The 8,652-nt window shown below is 45.2% G+C and overlaps 1 protein-coding gene across 1 annotated transcript in view; it reads right to left on the bottom strand.

Moving 5' to 3' along the window:
- Window positions 1-7,296, bottom strand: part of LOC112236088 (protein eva-1 homolog A) — a gene marked incomplete at its 5' end in the record, with an annotated part of 32,478 nt that extends 25,182 nt beyond the window's left edge. Inside the window, 1 exon segment of the mRNA XM_042312671.1 lies at window positions 7,153-7,296.
- Window positions 7,297-8,652: the final 1,356 nt, after the last annotated feature.

Consider the following 8,652-nt stretch of genomic DNA (forward strand, 5'->3'; position numbering starts at 1 on the left):
TAGCCTTGCGGAGGGAATAGCTGCACTGTTTGTATTCAGTCATGTTACCAGACACCTTGCCCTGATTAAAAGCAGTGGTTCGTGCCTTCAGTTTCACACGAATGCTGCCATCAATCCACGGTTTCTGGTTAGGGAATGTTTTAATCGTTGCTATGGGAACGACATCTTCAACGCACGTTCTAATGAACTCGCACACCGTATCAGCGTATTTGTCAATGTTGTTGTCTGACGCAATACGAAACATCTCCCAGTCCACGTGATGGAAGCAGTCTTGGAGTGTGGAGTCAGCTTGGTCGGACCAGCGTTGGACAGACCTCAGCGTGGGAGCTTCTTGTTTTAGTTTCTGTCTGTAGGCAGGGATCAACAAAATGGAGTCATGGTCAGCTTTTCCGAAAGGGGGCGGGGCAGGGCCTTATATGCGTCGCGGAAGTTAGAGTAACAATGATCCAGGGTCTTTCCACCCCTGGTTGCGCAATTGATATGCTGATAAAATTTAGGGAGTCTTGTTTTCAGATTAGCCTTGTTAAAATCCCCAGCTACAATGAATGCAGCCTCCGGATAAATCGTTTCCAGTTTGCAGAGAGTTAAATAAAGTTTGTTCAGAGCCATCGATGTGTCTGCTTGGGGGATATATACGGCTGTGATTATAATCGAAGAGAATTCTCTTGGTAGATAATGCGGTCTACATTTGATTGTGAGGAATTCTAAATCAGGTGAACAGAAGGATTTGAGTTCCTGTATGTTTCTTTCATCACACCATGTCCCGTTGGCCATAAGGCATACGCCCCCGCCCGTCTTCTTACCAGAAAGATGTTTGTTTCTGTCGGCGCGATGCGTGGAGAAACCCGCTGGCTGCACCGCTTCGGATTGCGTCTCTCCAGTTAGCCATGTTTCCGTGAAGCAGAGAACGTTACAGTCTCTGATGTCCCTCTGGAATGCTACCCTTGCTCGGATTTCATCAACCTTGTTGTCAAGAGACTGGACATTGGCAAGAAGAATGCTAGGGAGTGGTGCACGATGTGCCCGTCTCCGGAGTCTGACCAGAAGACCGCTTCGTTTCCCTTTTTTTTTTGGTCGCTGCATGTGATCCACTCCGTTACACTGGTTGTAAGGCAGAACACAGGATCCGCATCGCGAAAAACATATTCTTGGTCGTACTGATGGTGAGTTGACGCTGATCTTATATTCAGTAGTTCTTCTCGGCTGTATGTAATGAAACCTAAGATGACCTGGGGTACTAGTGTAAGAAATAACACGTAAAAAAACAAAAAACTGCATAGTTTCCTAGGAACGCGAAGCGAGGCGGCCATCTCTGTCGGCTCCTTCCAGGATACCCCGGCCAGGTCGATTAGAAAGGCCTGCTCGCAGAAGTGTTTCAGGGAGCGTTTTACAGTGATGAGTGGAGGTCGTTTGACCGCTGACCCATTACAGATGCAGGCAATGAGGCAGTGATCGCTGAGATCTTGGTTGAAAACAGCAGAGGTGTATTTAGAGGGGAAGTTGGTTAAGATGATATCTATGAGGGTGCCCGTGTTTAAGGCTTTGGGGAGGTACCTGGTAGGTTCATTGATAATTTGTGTGAGATTGAGGGCATCAAGTTTAGATTGTAGGATGGCTGGGGTGTTAAGCATGTTCCAGTTTAGGTCGCCTAGCAGCACGAACTCTGAAGATAGATGGGGGGCAATCAGTTCGCATATGGTGTCCAGAGCACAGCTGGGGGCAGAGGGTGGTCTATAGCAGGCGGCAACGGTAACATCAACATGAGTAACATCCCTATTGCTACACCAGTCACCCAAGTCATGGACTGTTCTCTCTGGTACCTCTCTCTGGTACCGGGGCGCCAAGTCTAGGTCCAACAGGCTCCTTAACAGCTTCTACCCCCAATTCATGGACTGTTCTCTCTGGTACCGGGCGCCAAGTCTAGGTCCAACAGGCTCCTTAACAGCTTCTTTCCCCAAGTCATGGACTGTTCTCTCTGGTACCTCTCTCTGGTACCGGGGCGCCAAGTCTAGGTCCAACAGGCTCCTTAACAGCTTCTTTCCCCAAGTCATGGACTGTTCTCTCTGGTACCTCTCTCTGGTACCGGGGCGCCAATTCTAGGTCCAACAGGCTCCTTAACAGCTTCTTTCCCCAAGCCATAAGACTGCTGAACAATTAATCAATGGCCACCCAGACTATTTACGTTGACCCCCCCACACACATTTTGGTTTTTACACTGCTGCTACTCTCTGTTTATTATCTATGCGTAGTCACTTTACCCCTCACTACATGTACAAATTACATTGACTAATCTGTACCCCTGCACATTGACTGGGTACCGGTACACCCTTTATATACCCTCATTATTGTTATTTTATTGTGCTACTTTTTATTAAATGTTTTACTCTAGTTGATTTACTAAATATTTTCATAACTCTATTTCTTGAACTACATTTTTGGTTAAGGGCTTGTAAGTAAGTAAGCATTTCACGGTAAGGTTGAATTCGGCGCATGTGCCAAATAAAACTGGACTTGATATGAGGGCATTTATCCATCAGGTATTCCACTGCGCTAGAGTCAGCACGTCATTTGCTGTTGATGAATAAGCATACCCCTCCCCCTCTCAATTTCTCTGAATCCAATTTCTGAATGGAGAATCCATCGAGTTGTCCGAAAGCCATGTTTCAGAAAATCAGAATACTGCAATTACGAGAGTCCCATTCATAGAAAATCTGTGATCGGATTTGACCAATGGAATGGAGGGAAGAGGTGGCTGGTTTTCCCTTAGCCTTAATCTCACCAGGACTCCCCTCTCCTCTTTTTTGCTGACGTATCCTCCTACGTTGTCTGAAAATTGGCAAAGTCAAAATTGAGGTTACTAATTGCTGATCAAAAGTTTTTAACAATCATTAGAGATGATAGCGGATACATTTCGTTAAAAAAAAAGTTAAGATCAACGCCAAAATAATCACAAAATAGCAAAGTTGGTTCAGAGCTCTTCCTCCTTATTCTATTCTCTAATCAGTGTTCGAATGGTGAGTACGGCTATGTTGGGACCATAATTTGTGTTTTGCACTCGGGCCATCCCCCTTCAATAATTTAACTTTGTTTGTGTATCCTCCTCTCGCTCACTAGCTCTCCATCTCAATATCTGAATTTCACTCTCTCTCTCTCTATCAATTACCCCCACCCCTCTCTCTCAATTCAATTTCAATTCATTTGACATGGCAAGTTCATTATTACTTACATTGTCAAAGTATACATATCGAAAAATATATTTATATATAAATAAATGGTGGGACCAACAGCAATAATAATAGTAGTAGTGGACATGGGATTACCATTAACAACAACTACAACAACAATATTAATGAGAACAACAATACATTAAAGCAATGGTAGTAGACCAGTGTCAACATGACTGAGAAGACACATGACCTGGTAGTAGACCAGTGTCAACATGACTGAGAAGACACATGACCTGGTAGTAGACCAGTGTCAACATGACTGAGAAGACACATGACCTGGTAGTAGACCAGTGTCAACATGACTGAGAAGACACATGACCTGGTAGTAGACCAGTGTCAACATGACTGAGAAGACACATGACCTGGTAGTAGACCAGTGTCAACATGACTGAGAAGACACATGACCTGGTAGTAGACCAGTGTCAACATGACTGAGAAGACACATGACCTGGTAGTAGACCAGTGTCAACATGACTGAGAAGACACATGACCTGGTAGTAGACCAGTGTCAACATGACTGAGAAGACACATGACCTGGTAGTAGACCAGTGTCAACATGACTGAGAAGACACATGACCTGGTAGTAGACCAGTGTCAACATGACTGAGAAGACACATGACCTGGTAGTAGACCAGTGTCAACATGACTGAGAAGACACATGACCTGGTAGTAGACCAGTGTCAACATGACTGAGAAGACACATGACCTGGTAGTAGACCAGTGTCAACATGACTGAGAAGACACATGACCTGGTAGTAGACCAGTGTCAACATGACTGAGAAGACACATGACCTGGTAGTAGACCAGTGTCAACATGACTGAGAAGACACATGACCTGGTAGTAGACCAGTGTCAACATGACTGAGAAGACACATGACCTGGTAGTAGACCAGTGTCAACATGACTGAGAAGACACATGACCTGGTAGTAGACCAGTGTCAACATGACTGAGAAGACACATGACCTGGTTGTGGACCAGTGTCAACATGACTGAGAAGACACATGACCTGGTAGTAGACCAGTGTCAACATGACTGAGAAGACACATGGCCTGGTAGTAGACCAGTGTCAACATGACTGAGAAGACACATGACCTGGTAGTAGACCAGTGTCAACATGACTGAGAAGACACATGACCTGGTAGTAGACCAGTGTCAACATGACTGAGAAGACACATGACCTGGTAGTAGACCAGTGTCAACATGACTGAGAAGACACATGACCTGGTAGTAGACCAGTGTCAACATGACTGAGAAGACACATGACCTGGTAGTAGACCAGTGTCAACATGACTGAGAAGACACATGACCTGGTAGTAGACCAGTGTCAACATGACTGAGAAGACACATGACCTGGTAGTAGACCAGTGTCAACATGACTGAGAAGACACATGACCTGGTAGTAGACCAGTGTCAACATGACTGAGAAGACACATGACCTGGTAGTAGACCAGTGTCAACATGACTGAGAAGACACATGACCTGGTAGTAGACCAGTGTCAACATGACTGAGAAGACACATGACCTGGTAGTAGACCAGTGTCAACATGACTGAGAAGACACATGACCTGGTAGTAGACCAGTGTCAACATGACTGAGAAGACACATGACCTGGTAGTAGACCAGTGTCAACATGACTGAGAAGACACATGACCTGGTAGTAGACCAGTGTCAACATGACTGAGAAGACACATGACAGGGTATGAAAGACAAAACAAAACAAGATGGGAAATATTATCGACATTACTTTGCACTTTTCACTGGCTGTCCCTCAGGTTGTGGCAGGGGGACACATATTTGGCTGCCAAAATTGCACATTTTCGCTTTTCACCCCATAAATATTTTATTTTTTCTTCATATTTTATAGTTTCAAATTCTTTGTATTGAATTCTAATTTTGGGAAAGAAATACTCTGAGTATTTGTCACAGTGTAATAGGAAATATAGCTCTGTATCTACCTCTCCCCTGGAGCAGAGTGAGCACAGCCTCTCTGGGCAGCCAGGTTTGTCTGTGACGACCGGTCTCTATAGCCAGACTGTGCTCACTGAGTCTGTACCTAGTCAATGTTTTCCTCAGTTTTCTATCAGTCACAGTGGTCAGATAGTCTGCCCCCATCTGTTTAGAGCCAAATAGCATTGAAGTTTACTTTGATTTTTGTGGTGTCTTTCCAATAGGTGATATATTTTTCCCCCCCTCTCTCTCTCTCTCTCTCAATTTCCCCCTCTCTCTCTCTCTCGCTCTCTCAATTTCTCCCTCTCTCTGTCTCTCTCTAAATTCAATTAAATTCAATTTCCTTTATTGGCATGATGTAACAATGTACATATTGCCAAAGCTTACTTTGGGTATTTACAATATGAAAATAATAAGAATCACAATTGTCAACAGGGCAACAGTAACAACAATAACCAAGGGTCAAAATAACCCTACATTCAACAATAACAATATGTATACAGTAGAGGACATGTGCAGGTTGATATTTCTCTCTCAATTTCCCTCTCCCTCTCTCTCTCTCTCTGAGTCCTGGGAACTTGATGAAATGACATCAGTAATTGATGATAATACAAAAGAGGACACGAGCCCAACATTCTGATGTACATGTAACAACCCATTCATGCTGGTGAAAACAATGTTCTCTCTCTGACTTGCTCGACAAATGACGGAACAAACTAAAATTACATGCTGGGGCATATATTTGAACCCCCCCATGAGCCCCATCCTGACTGCCCTGTCTAAGCCCTGCTAACATCTAGCTCCCTCTGTAGTTTCCTTCTGTCCAATCAAAATGTTAATGTCCAAATGATGAATTATGTTTACCATGTCCTTTAAAGGAAAGAAACAAATATGTTTAGTGTAAAAGGGTCCCCTGAGGGTTGTGTGTGTGTGTGTGTGTGTGTGTGTGTGTGTGTGTGTGTGTGTGTGTGTGTGTGTGTGTGTGTGTGTGTGTGTGTGTGTGTGTGTGTGTGTGTGTGTGTGTGTGTGTGTGTGTGTGTGTGTGTGTGTGTGTGTGTGTGTGTGCATTATGTTTACCATGTCCTTTAAAGGAAAGAAACAAATATGTATGGGGGCTGTTTAGTGTAAAAGGGTCCCCTGAGGGTTGTGTGTGTGTGTGTGTGTGTGTGTGTGTGTGTGTGTGTGTGTGTGTGTGTGTGTGTGTGTGTGTGTGTGTGTGTGTGTGTGTGTGTGTGTGTGTGTGTGTGTGTGTGTGTGTGTGTGTGTGTGTGTGTGTGTGTGTGTGTGTGTGTGTGCATTATGTTTACCATGTCCTTTAAAGGAAAGAAACAAATATGTATGGGGGCTGTTTAGTGTAAAAGGGTCCCCTGAGGGTTGTGTGTGTGTGTGTGTGTGTGTGTGTGTGTGTGTGTGTGTGTGTGTGTGTGTGTGTGTGTGTGTGTGTGTGTGTGTGTGTGTGTGTGTGCATTATGTTTACCATGTCCTTTAAAGGAAAGAAACAAATATGTATGGGGGCTGTTTAGTGTAAAAGGGTCCCCTGAGGGTTGTGTGTGTGTGTGTGTGTGTGTGTGTGTGTGTGTGTGTGTGTGTGTGTGTGTGTGTGTGTGTGTGTGTGTGTGTGTGTGTGTGTGTGTGTGTGTGTGTGTGTGTGTGTGTGTGTGTGTGTGTGTGTGTGTGTGTGTGTGTGTGTGTGTGTGTGTGTGTGTGTGTGTGTGTGTGTGTGTGTGTGTGTGTGTGTGTGTGTGTGTGTGTGTGTGTGTGTGTGTGTGTGTGTGTGTGCATTATGTTTACCATGTCCTTTAAAGGAAAGAAACAAATATGTTTAGTGTAAAGTGGTCCCCTGAGGGTTGTGTGTGTGTGTGTGTGTGTTTGCATGTGCGTGAGTGTGCATGCATGTGTGCATGGCTGTGCGTGCGTATGCACATGCATGTGTGTATGTGTGACAGTGTCTCTGCATATGGGTATGTAGGAGCTCACCTGAGAGCACAGACTCCAAGGTTATGACCGAGGTCCCATCAGGGAGGGCGCTGTCTCCGACCACGTTTGGGTCATGGGCACTGGGTGACGGGGGGTACACTGCCACTCTGGGGTTGGGCTCCTGCAGCAGCAACTTCTTTGGGACTGGAGAGAGGGAGGGAAAGTTTGAATTTCAACCCAAATTGATTAGAAAAATATATGATTCTCTACTCCCTGACAGTGAAATGGATAGTGAGAGAGAGGAACGTTTTAATCTCAAACTGAATACCTCAGCAGAACATACACTGAGTATACAAAACATTTAGGAACACCTTACCTAATATTTAGTTCTACCCCCCTTTTGCCCTCAGAACAGCCTCGATTCGTTGGGACATGGACCCTACAAGGTGTTGAAAGCGTTCCACAGGGAGGCTGGCCCATGTTGACTTCAATGCTATCCACAGTTGTGTCAAGTTGGCTGGTTGTCCTTTGGGTGGTGGAACATTCTTGATTCACACAGGAAACAGTCGAGCGTGAAAAACCCAGCAGCGTTGCAGTTAACATCTCAAACCGGTACGCCTGGTGTCTTGCCCATTCACCCTCTGAATGGCACACATACACAATCCATGTCTCAATTGTCTCAAGGCTTAAAAATCCTTCTTTAACCACCTGTCCCCTCCTCTTCATCTACATTGATTGAAGTGGATTTAACAGGTGACATCAATAAGGGATCATAGATTTCACCTGGAATCATCTGGTCAGTCTGTCATGGAAAGAGGCGTTCTTAATGTTTTGTAAACTCAGTGTATGTCATGTTCTGCCCATGTACAGGGAAACAGAGAGATGAGAGAGACACAGAGTGAGGGGGGTAGTATGTCATGTTCTGCCCATGTACAGGGAAACAGAGAGATGAGAGAGACACAGAGTGAGGGGGGGGTAGTATGTCATGTTCTGCCCATGTACAGGGAAACAGAGAGATGAGAGAGACACAGAGTGAGGAGGGGGGTAGTATGTCATGTTCTGCCCATGTACAGGGAAACAGAGAGATGTCATGAGAGACACAGAGATGAGAGAGGGGGGTAGTATGTCATGTTCTGCCCATGTACAGGGAAACAGAGAGATGAGAGAGACACAGAGTGAGGGGGGTAGTATGTCATGTTCTGCCCATGTACAGGGAAACAGAGAGATGAGAGAGACACAGAGTGAGGGGGTAGTATGTCATGTTCTGCCCATGTACAGGGAAACAGAGGAAACAGAGAGATGAGAGAGACACAGAGTGAGAGGGGGGGTAGTATGTCATGTTCTGCCCATGTACAGGGAAACAGAGAGATGAGAGAGACACAGAGTGAGGGGGGTAGTATGATGTTCTGCCCATGAAACAGAGAGATGACACAGTCATGTTCTGCCCATGTACAGGGAAACAGAGAGAGAGAGACACAGAGTGAGGGGGGTAGTATGTCATGTTCTGCCCATGTACAGGGAAACAGAGAGATGAGAGAGACACAGAGTGAGGAGGGGGGT

This window comes from Oncorhynchus tshawytscha, unplaced genomic scaffold (genome assembly GCF_018296145.1).
Source record: "Oncorhynchus tshawytscha isolate Ot180627B unplaced genomic scaffold, Otsh_v2.0 Un_contig_8519_pilon_pilon, whole genome shotgun sequence".
Taxonomy (NCBI): domain Eukaryota; kingdom Metazoa; phylum Chordata; class Actinopteri; order Salmoniformes; family Salmonidae; genus Oncorhynchus; species Oncorhynchus tshawytscha.